Source organism: Manacus vitellinus, unplaced genomic scaffold (genome assembly GCF_001715985.3).
Source record: "Manacus vitellinus isolate BGI_N305 unplaced genomic scaffold, ASM171598v3 scaffold_5_pilon, whole genome shotgun sequence".
NCBI classification, from domain to species: Eukaryota; Metazoa; Chordata; class Aves; order Passeriformes; family Pipridae; genus Manacus; species Manacus vitellinus.
In genome coordinates this window covers 18905992-18920002 of record NW_021940682.1, presented here as the reverse complement: position 1 = coordinate 18920002, position 14011 = coordinate 18905992, and positions in this window count along the sequence as shown.

Here is a 14011-nt window from a genome sequence, read left to right as displayed (position 1 = left end):
GTTCACATCCCTCAGGCCACTCAAGGAAGAGGGCAGCCCAGGATAGTAGAGGTTGGGGACAACACTAATATGTTTTAATTGCTTGCTAAACTTTTGCTTGTTCTTCTCGTACAGAAAGGGGCCCTCTTTTTCCATTAATTTCATTGCTGGCACATGATGGAGTGATTTCACCCTCTGCACCCTGCACAGGAGAATGTGGCAGCTGGAGTAGGACCTTTACTGGAGCAACTGTATTTCTGCATACCTTGGGATTAATGTTGAAAAGATCTGAGCAGGAAGATGGAACACAGTGCACCTAGTTGCACTGAGGAAAGGAGTCAGGAGACGTGCCCACTCCTGATCAGTTGAGTCTGTATGTAAGTGTTTTCTGAGGGACACCCACAAGAGGTGATGCATCCAGCAAGGAGAGCTGGTCCCCAAGGCAAGTGCAAGAGCAAAGCTGCTTCTCAGTTGCAGCTACACTGTCAGTGCTGCCAGGGAGTGTCAGGAATTAGGTCCTGAAAGACGGCATAATGGTCTTGTTCTGGGACAGACATGCAGGGACCCTTGCTGTACTGAAGACAATGTCAGCCACTGCAATCATAAGTATCTTTGATTTCAGCTATATTTTTAACCCAAAGACATACATTATTCTCTAAATCTTTCAGCTGCTTATTGATCTGCCATTGAGTACAGACTGTCAAGAGATGCCTCAGATAGTGGAGTTCATTACAGTTGATTGTGCTCCCATTTTACATCACTCAGCCCTCTCCTCCTCTGTGCCTGACATTTTTTGCTACCCCGTGGCAGAGAACTTTGCCCAGAAGGGAATCCCAATCCCACCTCTGTCCTCAGGGCCTGTCAATCAGTGCAACTCACTTGTAAGGGAGGCATTTATTCCCCAGTCACCTCTGCCATCTTAACAGAAACACAAGCAGTGGACTTTGGTTGACCTACCCTTAGTTGTCTTCCAATGAAAATGTCCATGTGAACTCCCACCAGATACTTTGCCAGACAATGAGTTTGGTGGGAGATTTCTGTGGGGCAAAAGAGATACCTACATGGAGACGATGCAAATCCTTTTCTAGAGTCCATTGACTGGACAGAGTCCACACACCAGTGCCAATCATCTGAACAATTATCAATGGAAATGCTTATCCAAGGGCAGTTGTGCCCCAGTTCACTGGCCTTAGGCCAGTATAATGTTTGAAAAATGCCTACTGCTGCATCATGACCACAACAAGAGCCTTGGAGATGTCCCCTGCTAGACACCTGTTAGGGTGTCCCTGTTAGGGAGGTGCATCCTCACCTATGTGGCAAGGGTAGCAGACCCTATATGAGCAGTGAATAGCTCTTTTCTGTCATTGTCTTCCTGTGCTGTATTTAAAAGCTTTTCTGTAAACCTTGGCTCTTCAAAGAACCAAAGGGGTCACTGCTGATAACACCTCTACTTGTCAAACTTGAGTATCATAAGGCTAGTGATAATGCGATTATTTCTCCCCATATTTTTACTCATTTTTTCATACCTCGTCCTGGGTCACCAGATTATGACTGAGGTGAAAGAAAAGAAAAATCTATGGAGGAAAACTAATCAATCTCTTTCCAGTTCCAGCACATTGTTGTGCATCTGGAAGATTCAGAGAGAGTATCTGATTTTTCGGTTGCTATCTCATTCACTGATAACATCTCCAGACTTCTTAAAAATCATTCACTTGAGCTAAAGCACTGTCAGTTGAGCCATTTGAAAAGTTCTGGTTGGATTTTATTTCAGTGAAATTTACAGAAATAAAAACCTCCTGAGATATATTTTTCTACTGTTTGAATACTTTTTCAATCCCTTTTGATGATTAGCTTTACTTTTCACTCACACACTCCATTTATTTTTCTGTTTGGTTTTATTCTATATAGGAGTTTTCAAGTGTGCAGCTTGGTCAAGAGGTGAATATTTTCAAATCTGAAATTAAATTGGCAGACATGTCTTTTTTTCAAAACAGAACTCATCATTTAACAGTTTCAGTAACAAAAAAAGGAGAAAATGCTATGAACGGTATTGAAAAGGTAGAAAATCATCCTATTTTGAAAAGATAAAAGTATGAAACACTTTGAAACTTTCAAACTGTTTGATTTTCCCCTGCACCTCCAGCCAAGACTTTGTTCTGGCTAGAAAGTGAAATCTAGTTAAATACCTGCCTTTCTTTGGCACACGAACATGGGACAAGAACTAAAGTTTGAATAAACTATACAATATTTCAGCTATGTATTGGAAGTTAACCAGTTTTGATGACAGTGTCCTGCATTTGAGTGGGAATTAATGCAACTCCATTGCAGACCTGGAAAACAGATTTTTGTTTTCTTAACAAAAAAATATCAAGTGCTGTCAGAATTTTCAAAAAAAAAAACATACTACATTTTTGCACTAAGCCCCTGTCAAAAAAATAGTTATTACCAATCAAAATGGTACTGGTTGGAACTCAGAAATATAAGGATGAGCACCTCTGCCTTTGCACGTGGGTTGAGACTGAAAAACAAAACCCCAATATTAACTTTATTTTTGCCTTCTGGTATCATTAAGGTCACTATTGCACTGCTGGATTTTGAGATTGGGAAGAACCAGTGTCACAAGACTATCCACACAAGCAGCAGCTGAGTCATTTTACTGCAGCAAGCCCAGTGAATTACAGCTGATAAGAGAAAGGGGCAGGTATCTCAAAGGGCACAGAGCTGTGACTGTGGAGGCCTGGAGCTGCAGTCCTCAGAAAGGTACCCAGTTGGATCTTAGATAATGTCCCACTTCCTTTGGTGATGAATAGCAGTGCTGATATTACCCACTTGTCTCTCCAGCTTCTTATCAAAACTGAGTATTGAGCCTTTCAGTCTCTCCTGTGCTGTCATTGACTTACCTCTCACCATTAGTACTTCACATCTGTTTTTAGGATTCTCAATAATCATATGTTTATGTATACATAATCCTATTTACCTTTGTGTTTACTAGCCAGGGATTTTCTTTCCCTGGTTCACAATTTTGCTCACTTTGTTGATTATCTTCATTTACTAACATTTCATTTGTGTTGGCTATTATGACCTTCTTGGCTGAACACTGCTTTTCCTGTTCTGAATCTGACTTACTGCATTTGAGTCTTTCTGCTGTGTTCCACACTTTTAATTGCACCCCACAGGTAGTCTAACATCCTCTGACTAGCTCAGCTAGTCCATTTTCTTTATTTTTAGCTCCGCTAAAAATAACTGACTGCCCTCTCACAATTTAAGGTGACGCACTGCTCTCTGTTTCCAAAACCTGCCACTTCTTAGCACTCCATTATAAATAACCTCTTGAGCCTTTTTCATTGGGTGGACCAGGATAACCTCTGCAAAGATCAACTTCTTCCCTCAACTTCCTGTAGTCTTGGGTGTCACAATTAATGGTTGGTGCCAAGACAAGCTGACATCATCGAAGACTTCCCTGCCATCTTTGCCACTCCTCTATAGTCCCACCCTGGGCTTTGTTTTATGTAGACAATGTGTCAATGCCTTGTCTCTTGCTGGCCTGACATGAAGGGTTCAACACAGTTCCAAACACTTGAGGTAGTTTAGCAGTGATATCAGTAGCTTTGTGGTGGCTTTCATCATGCAAGCCCCAGAGAGTTTTCAGGCAGTATAAAGGGAGATTCAACCCACTAAGACAGTCTCCCATCCCTGTCACTGCCTCAGTATGTGTTTGCTTTTAGTGAATATGATCAGGCTCCTTCATGCTTTCACTCTCATCATGTAACCCCAAGACAGTAGCCTCAACCCACAGCTACTAGTGAACACCAAGAGCCTCTCTCAAGTAACATGGTCATTCTAATTTCAACTCATCCTCATTTCAGGCTTTTAAAACATCACTCATACAGCAAAATTCCCAGGACTTCTCCAGGTTAAGAACAAAATGAAAGAAGACAACCAAGAAAATATTTTTATATTGGGTTACGATTTTTTTAACCCTGATATTCTGTGGTACGTTTCTTTATTTTTGAATATAAAGTGACAGAAATAATTTGTTGTTAGAAAAGAGAAAGTATCTTTGACTATTTACAGGTTTTGTACACCACAAGGATTTTCATGTTTTTGTTGATTTTTCTTCTTTTTCTTTTTTTCCCCTTCACATCCTTTAAACAATGCTGAACTGTAAATCTCAACAGTACACAAAAACTCTCTTCCCCAAAAAACAAACCCCAATGAGAAATAGAAGAAATCAAAGGGGAAAAAATTAACTTCTTTCTTAGTTCTCCAGGAAATCCATTTTCTTAAATACATATATTTTTATGTTTATATATATAATTTTTTCAAGTTCAAACACCAAAATTCAAGAGAGAAAGGAAAAAAAAAAACAAACAAAACAAGTGTCTTCCCCACCCCCCTCCAGAATCTGTTGATCCCTGCTTGTCCAAAATCAGAAAGAGTTATTTATAGAAAGAAGAAACGGAGGGGGGTGAGGGTGTATGGAAGAGGAGGATGAGGTCATGACTGGTGAAGAAAAGATAGTAGGGTTAGGGCCTCAGAGAGATGAGGCAAGCCTGAGTTTGACCGCGTTTTCCCATAGGAAGACGCTGCACTGGGGAAGTATCCAGTGTTCCCTTGCCCCCATGTTCAGTGCAAGGGTGCTGCCTTTCTGGATCCCTGTCTCAGCCCCACACCAGATGCTCAGTGTTCATTGCTTCTATTCTCCCCACACTCTTCGCTGGTCCTCCCATGCCAGCCAGCCTGCCTTGAACATCCTGAGCCAAAGGTGTTACAGGGAGCAGAGTGGAGTGTCTCAAGGGTCTCTGCTGCACACAGCCAAGCCCCTTCACGAGGATCAGTGCCAAGGTAGCCAGGCCATGACTGGCAGCGATGATTGATGCCCCATTCCCTCCCAGTGGCTCCTTTTGCTGCTCATCCATTTCACTCCAAGTCTAAAATCACTGAGCACACAACTCAGTGTGTTGGAAACTGTGTGTTCACAGAAGCCTGATTCCAGGTCCACAGCATTACATGAAACTCATCCTGTTGCCAGCTAACCTTGGCATCCTCTTCTTCTGTTTCATGACTGCAGGGTACTGGCAAGTAACATGTACTAAGAAAAGACAGAAAATCCACCTCTGATTCCTGGTTTTAATTCCCTCCTTATGATATCTTGACTTCAACTGCAACCTGATGGAAAAGTTCTGCCAGATAAGTCAAATGTTACACTACAGAAAATGAAGTTTATGGTGCAGATGTGAGCCTGCAATTTACACATGATTTGTGTGTATTATAATGTATTAATCAGGAAACACTATGTAATGTGTGTAAATGCAAACCATGATCTTAAGTCAGTTTCGCATAATACAAGTAAACAAATTAATTTCCCAATGTGCTTGTAAATGTTAATAAAAACTTGACATTAAGCATTAAGTTAATGTCACTGGATGATAATGTTACTGGATGAGAAAGCAGCACTGTATGTCACATATGCCCTTTAAATGCAAATGAGTAAAATTTGAATGTCCAAGATACACATGTTCTTCAGAACTCAAATTGCTGTTTGCTGCAAGTCATGTAAGCTCTACTTTATCCGTCAGCAATTTCTTTTTAAAACACTGCCTCCTCCCTGGAGAGAGTAAACCATCCAAAATTAAATGTAAGGAACCCTTGAATATTTGAAGAGTGGCAGTGACTGTGTAAGTAGGAGTATGCATAATTTAAAGGGGTTCTGGCAAGACAGACCTAAAATTCTGGAGCAATTAATGAGGCTGGAACTTGAACAAAGCTGAACTGTAACCCTAGGAAAGCTGGTTTTATTGTCCTAGCCTTTTGAAGACAAAAGGAAGCTAGGTAAGCCTCTGTCCAGTTGCATGTTTGTTTGCACTTCAAAGCATCCTGCAAGGTGTGGAAGCAAAGCCCAAGAAGAAGTTGGCCAGAAACTTCAGCCACTGTTCAAAGAGACCAGGATGTCTTGGATGAAATTCATCAAGACTTGCCAAGCTGAATGAGCGCTTTGCATGACACAAAGAGGTTCTTGATGAAGCCTCTCCCATGTGACAGTCTGAGGTGTTACTGCACACTGGTGGAACTGAAAAAAGGGAATTATTTTCTATACAATATTTTGACAGTCTCCCTGTAAATGCTGAAAGTTTGTAGCAGCCTGACAAAAGCAGCAAAGGGATGCTCAAGACTACTTGTGAGGAGTACAATAAGACCTTGATGTGCAAGATTCCACAGAAGGGAAATGAGATGTATTTTGAATCCTAGTAGAGCTTCAGCTGAGAGAAATTAGGTCAAGCTGACAGCAGAGGCTGGGCCTCGTGTACTGCACACATCTTGAGAGAGCATGTACAGCCCAGCACCTCTCTGGATCAGATCCATACAAGCACTTCCTCATGCTACCTGTAAAAGTAGAGCTAATTAAAAATGCAAGGCAAAAACTACCACAATTTGTCTTTCAGGTTCTCTTTGTCTAAGGCTGGGATGAGTTACAGCATCCTCAAGGCTTTGCCCAATGGAAGAAGTGAAACAAAGCTGGAAAACAAGAGCACTGCCAGAATCGCAAATTTCTCACCAAACTCACCTGAAGCAGAAGCTGATTGCCCTGGGTATACTGTCATCCCTTCACAACTTTCAGAGGGATGAGAGGAAGAAAACATTCTGCCAGGTACTGAAGTGGTGACAGGCAAGTCTAGGGTCTTGTGGTCTGCTCCTGGGGGGAATCACAGACTCATCTCCTCACTGTTCCACTGCCTGTGCAGGAAAATCTCATCCCTTTATAGGGTGGGGGAAGATCAGTTGGGTGGTGTTTGTGCAGTGCTGCAAAGGGATGAGTGTTTCTCTCTCAAATCTCAAAAAAACCCCCCAAACAACTAGGCTGAGACCCTGACTGGCCCTTCAGGTTGAAGTCCGTCAACATCCCAAATCTTGTCTCCCAGCACAAGCTGGGAGTACTACTTCTAGGAATATCCCAGGGAGATTCCTACACTGCTTTCTCCAAACAGCAACCATGAACGCAATACTTTTCACAAATGAAAATGCCAGATGTCCTTCTCCTCTGCCATTTGGTTTTATCACAGTTCATACCAGTCATATCAAGTCACCTAGCTTCCCATACATCTGGATGCCTCAATTATTTCCCCTATAAAGTGTATGTCTCATTTAACCTCAAGAAATTTAGACACAAATGCATGCAAGGTTTCAGGATATTTGCATAATATATGTAAACTATGGCATCTGTCAATTTATTTGTTAATGTAAATGCTAATATTAACGTCTTTAGTTTAGCATCAAAATCGCAAACTCTTTGAAGTAAGGACTGTGGCAGAGTGAATCATTGAATGGACAAATCTTGTTTGAAAACAGCACCTAAATGGTTTTGATCAATTTTATGTCAGGGTTTCACCCTACTGGCACAGCATTTCACTTTATTCACTGCTCCCCAGATTAATGACCGGTACTGACACTGTCCAATTCCACAGCAATAATGTTGTTAGGAGAGACGGAGTCATTTTGACTAACACAAAATTACCCCTGAAGACACCAGTCACTGCTTGCATTCGATGCACATCCCCAAGCACACCTTTCTGATGAAACCCTGCCAATGTACTACCTAGTTTCCCCTCTGTGGCAGGTGCTATTGAGGAGGGAGGTCCTGCACCCTCTGAAGGTAGCTCCCTATCCTCAGCTCAACAGAGGGCATCCTCCAGGATTAGTTGCTAGTTGAAATTATTATCACAATAGTTTAGGCTCAAGAGAACTCAATTAGTTTACCTCACTATTAAGGTAAACTCCAGACCCTTCATAAAGAGATTTTTTTAAAGAATAAACATTTATACCTTCTGTAGTGGAAATTTCTAAAGGCATCTGAGCATCTAATCACTATTGGCTTTCAACCAGATGGGGTTTGATTTAATAAAATTATCAGGTGCTTCTAAAAATCCTTCCCTACTTGATGCAAACGTGGCAAAAGCATTAACTGTTTATTTCTTCCCAACACTCAGTGCTGATGGTCCCCAGCTGGGGGTGCCTGGGGTTGCTCTATGTCCAGGGTGTGTAGAAGGGCAACTTGAACAGCGCCAAGCAAGCACTAAGTGCTTGAGACTCTGGACTCAGGGTTCATCCCTTGAGACCAAGGTGGCACAGAAAGTGGCCCTGCCCTTTGTGGCAGAAACTATGCTATTCCCTCAAAAGAAACGATGTAGAAACATGCCCAGAGCCTGTATTTGGACACCAGCAAAAGATCTGCATTATTCTACCACTGCAAAACAATACTCTACATGAAGAGACAACAGTCAGAGTTTCCAAGTGAGGGAAGAACCTTCCATTTCTCATTTTCAGGAAATTTTCCCTTGGGAACTGGGGAAATAGGGATGGAGAAAACCAATTCCTTCTTTTCTGCTTTGATGTGAGTCTACACACCAGTCTTGAAAGAGCAGCGAGCGCATAGTGTCAGTCACTTAGCATTCCAGTGCACGTCCCCTCTGCTAACAGCAGCCGAAGGGCAATCGCTTACCCAAAGCTTAACCTTGCAGCTGGCAGGCCTCAGTGTCTTGCCTCCTCAGCAAGGATAACTAATCAAAGAGCCACAGACACAGGTCCAAAGCGTCATGCTTCTCCAATTTTAATCTAATGCCTCAGATAATAAAGTGTCCATGAAGCCCTTACTCCCTGCATGTAGAATGAGGAAGGTCAGCAGGGACAGCAAACTGGCTTGCCGCTGCAGCACAGAGAGCTGTGATTTGAGGAAGAAGAACATCTGAACAGTTAGTCCCTAAGCAGTGTGAAGCTGCAAAGCTAAGAGAAGTGGTTGGTTCATTACTACTAGCTCTTTTTCATTCCAAATAGGATGCTTTCACCTGTATCTTAGAACATCAAGGTTCAGTGTCCAAAGCTGAAAAAGGAGTATCTGTGTGCAGGAAAGGACAAGAGCCTGTGGAAGTGTCTTTATCACATGTAAAAGTCCTTACATGTGAAAGGTCAAAGAGAAGACCTGAAATTGCTCCAATAAATAAAGAACATGAGCTAATATTCCCCAGATATGGGATATACATCTTTGCAGATGCCTTTTCTGTAACTACAATCCTAGCCCCGTGTTCAAATTGTCAAAAAGCCACATTGAATAGCTGTTCTTCATTGACAGTCTTGGCTTCCTGATGGACCCTGAGTTTAGCTGAGTTGGTTAGAGCCTGGTGCTAATAATGCCCAGGATGTGGGTTCAATCCCTGGAGGGGCCACTCACTGAAGAGTTGGACTTGAACATTCTTGTGGGTCCCTTCCAACTCAGAATATTCTGTGATTCTGTGACCACACAGAATTGTTGAGGGCAAACAAACCCAGCAGCACTCACATTGACAAAGGCACAGAGATCTTTCAAGAAGAGTATCTAGGATTTGTGTGCTCAAAACCTCCAGACTCCTGCCTTTGCTGTACGTAGGTACTGGAAGGACTACTGTCCTCCCTCTGGCCTGGTTGAATGTCTACTTTGAAAGACCTGAGATCTGAGCAGTTTGGTGTAGAAATAAGTTGAGCAAAATGCAAGATGTTCTACTTCATCAATAGGCCCTCTGGGTCTAAGAGGAGAGTTGAGCCTGTTGCTTCACTCTGGGGGAAGGTGAGTGAGCACAGAGGCTGGAGTAGAATGGCCCCTGGCAGAACTTCCAGATAGCATAGCACATGGCCAAAGACTCAGACAGGCTAACTCAGACCCAGATAGGCCAAGAAGTTGCTTCAGGATTTGGCCTCTTTTATGCTAAAAGGACTCTCCCTCTCTTTCCTCCACCAAGAGGTAATGTTTCCATGGATTCCCTTTCACACCTATATCTGGGGCTCAGAATTCAAGAACCTACCAGTCAAGTTAGTCTACACCACCATTGCCTCCAGGTCCTCCCTGTCCACTGTATCTCGACTTGATTTTTATCCGGGATTCTTTTTCTGCACACTGCTAGAGGCGTAGTCTAGGTTGATATTGAGTCCTCATTGGTTTTTGTCCTTCTTTCTCGGTGCCAAACACATATTTTAAGCTATATGGTGTGCTATTTGCCTACTCCCTTTCAGCCTACAGTGTAGAAGACACCAAGACAAAAAGGACAGGAGCAGCAGGGAAGGTCCCCTGCTAGCTGGTGGGGTAGTGTTTAAATGATTGTGTGGGAAATGGGAGCACAAGGGAGGGAAGCTGAAATTCATATGCAGGCATGTGAAAAAGTTTCAAGGCAAAATGAACTGAGCAACCTACCAACCTCCCTGGAAGAGTCCAGAAACCAGCATCTCCTGTCCTCTGAGCAAGAAAGATCCACAGCATGCGCTGACGATCCACCTTGATCCACAGCAGGGTGGGATGGGTGCTAGCACCTCCTCAAAGGCAATGCAGTGCTCCAGCACCTAGAGTCAGAGACCCCAAAGGAGATAAAGAGCACTGACACATCACTGCTTTCAGTGGAGCAGAGAATCACCACCATCATTTCTGAGAGAGTCTGGAGCACTGATATGACATACTGTTTTGTCTGGAATTGGGAGAGGCAGTCTCCTTCCTTTAAGAAACCTGGTGAGGGAGAGTGTTAATTTTTTCTTTTAAGGAATGAAGAATGGCACCAATATATCCTGCAAAAGGACACTACCTTGTTCCCTTACTCCAGAAGGAAATGTCAAGAGACCCTGGTTTAACTCCTGTGCCTTACATAACAAAACCCCAGAATTTTGTCAGTCCTTTGTTATTGTCTTACCTCCATTATACCTGCCTCCTCAGTATTGATACCTCAACTACTCAACAATCATAAATCAAAAAGAAAAAAATCGTGATCACTGCTAACATTCAAAAGCAGATCATGGCCATTTTCAATTTGCCTTTTGGTTTTTTGAGTCCTTGGGATTAATTCTGGTTTTGTTTTCAAGGTTTCCTCCCCAGAAATCATAGATAAAAATTATCTTTTCATATAAAATGAGTTTTTCCCTTTTTCTTTTGTTTTACATAATCACAAAAGTCCACTTACCAAGACTGAATAAAAATATTATATGTTGAGAAACACACAGTAAAAGCCATGACAGAAGCATCCCTCTCTCATACACCACTGCTTTTCTCTTCTTTCTTTTCCCTCAATAACTAAACAAAAACACCCTCTGCACAGCTTTTATTCTTGATCATTTTATTTTGGTGGTTTTCATGCTACATAAAAATTAGTTTTTATATCAAAAAATTATTCACAATATTTCCAAAATAGTTCAAGTTTTTTTTTCTTTTTGTGTTTTTTAAATATTTTTAATGGATTTTCATTTCTTTTTTTTTTTTTTACTGCAGCTAGGGTTACAAAACATCCCATTTCCTCTCACCACCACCAGTTCACTGTCGGTTCCCTTTTACATTTGCATATGTAAAAAAAAAAAGAAAAATAACAAAACTTTTTATATCATTTACTTGAGAAATAAAAAGTCATTTGGCACTCATGTCTCTGTGGCTCTGATTTTCACCAGCAGAGTGGCTGGAGGTGGGCATGTGCGTGTGTGTGTGTGTGTGTGTGTGTGTGTGTGTGTGTGTTTTTATGTGGTACGTGTGTGTGTGTGTGTGTGTGTGTGTGTGTGTGTGCATGTGCACACACACTTGCATGCATAAAGGGTATGAAGAGGAGGCAAAATTTAGGCAAAGATGGTCTCAGAAGCGGATATATCTGCTGTGTTCAACAGCCTGATGTGTGGCCGGCTTCACCGCAAGACACCAACAGCTCAAGAGAAGAGGAGGTAGCAGTGTTGGGCAGTAGAAGACTTAGACTAGACATATTTCTTTTTCTTTTGGTTGATAGACTGAGCTTATCAAATGTGTTCTCCAAAGTAAATGTATATTAGTTAGAAAGCAAATACAGCTGAAGCTGACCTGCGCCAGGTCTAGAGACGCTACCTGCCCCAACCCTAGCAGACACAACAGTTCTCCACTACTGTTCTCAGCCACTTCCAAGTACCAAAGGATGAAGGTGCTGGGCTTTCCCTTAGGTGTCATGATATTGAGAGCTGGCCAGACACCCATGCACCACCTTTAATCCCTGCTTCACAGTCTGTGAGACTCTGCTCAGTCTTGAATGACATTGTCTAGATTGAGGGTTGTTCCTAACCAGTTGCAAATAGCTCAGGAGAGGCAAGGCTGAGCCCCTCTGGCCCACTTAGGGTCATTCATTTGTCCCTGTTGCAGACCTACATGCCTGGCTCCTGCTCCAGCATAGGAAGGACTGTGCAGGGGCCAGTGAGCCATTTCCCCTGCCTGTTCTCCAGCCTGACCCACAACCTGCACATACCAGAGGATGATCTTCTGTGGGTGCTCATTCCCTTTGGGTCAGGCCCCTCAGCAGCCACAGGGTTCTTGTCCCAGGAATGGCCATGGAAACTGCCAAAAAAAGCCTTTCTCCATCCTTGCCCAGGCAATCCTGCATGGCTTCAGGAGGACAGGACCTGGAGTTCAGACAGCCTCCCTGCCTTGCAGCAGCTTTTGGTTCAACGGCCAAAGCTCACTGGAGAAACGTTTAAATGTTTTTTAAGGGAAAAATAGAGAAAAATTTAAAAAAAAAGGAAAAGAGAGGGAGAAGCCAAAAAAACCCAAACCAACAAAAAACCTCCAAAACCCACCTGTGCAACAATTAAATATTTTGTCTTCTGGGACTCCATAGGGAAGTCAGTGAAAAGCTACTTCCCAAAAGGCTGCTGCCTCCACTTTATACCAGTTTTCACCTCCAATTACAGATGATGCTTTGGTCACTGGCAAAGAGACGTTTCAAGACAGCCCTGCCGTTCCAGAAAAACATGTACAAAGGAAAGACCCCAAATACAGCTGAACCATACAAAAAATAACTGCACAGAACTGAGGTCTCAGAAAGTTGTATTGCTGAAAACACCTCCCTGCGCCCACTAAAAGGACTGTGTAAACAAACAAACAAACAAACAGCAAACACACAAAATAAATCAACAGCTAAACAACAATCTTTCCCCCCCGTGTTAGAAATTTTGAAAACGCAAAGCTAAAAAGAGCAGTTTACTGTGTTTCTGATCACGGGTGAGAGACAGCCTGTTCTGAAGATAGGAAAAGCAACCAGACAGGCAAAGAGGCGTCCAAAGCTAGCAGCTTTTTGTGCTAACCTCCACACTGACTGCTGTCCAGTGGGAAGGTCATTTCCTACAGCACCTCTTGAAGGCTCCAGCTTGATAGGAGCTTTTAGGTGTATAGCATGTTGGTAGTAGTAATAATACTTAATACACACACACGTACAAGCACTCACACACATACATCTTCTCTTCCATAAAAGACAAGCCTGGCAGAGCACAGGATACAATTTGATGGAGAGGAAAGAGTGGCTGGACATGGAAGAAAGCAGAGCAGGTGGACAGATGTTGTCTGATAGAATGAGTCTACACATAAAGAAAAAGAAACTATCAAAGAGACCCAGTGACACCGGCAATAAAGGGCTGGTTAAGAAGACTTAATATAGTGTAGATGATGAGGGCCCTAGCCCCCAAATGTTGCTCCTTCTCCATGTGACTAAACATGGTATCTCTTCATCAGGTTCTGATTGTCTTTTCTGGCTGCTGACGGAGGAGAGCAGTGTCTTGTTCAGCAGTTTGGCCAGTTAAAATGCTGTGCCAGCTGGCACTGTAGGGCCCTCCCAGCAGGTCATCCTCTCTGGTGCTAGCAGTGTTGCAATCTCTCCTGGAAATGAATGGGATGGAGAATGGCTGCAGAAAGGTCACTTCCTCCCACCCTCCCTTTTCACGGTTCCCTCTGAGGAAACTGAATCCCTCCAGAGTGTGGAATTTGCAAGCTCCCTAACCAGCTCCAAGCAGCAACAGTGATGTCCTTTCAAACAGAGGGAATGGGAGATCAATCCACCTCAGCTCAGCTTTTTCCTGTGCCTATCTGACACAAGAGCAAGAAAGGACAAGATTTCTTGCAAGTGGAATTTCAATGCTTGCATTGCCCTAGGAGGCAGCAAAATGAATAGCAAGGAAGTCTTGTTTCAGTCACAGATCAGATTGACCAGATCTCTCCCAAAGGACCTTACTGGTCAGTGTGTGATTG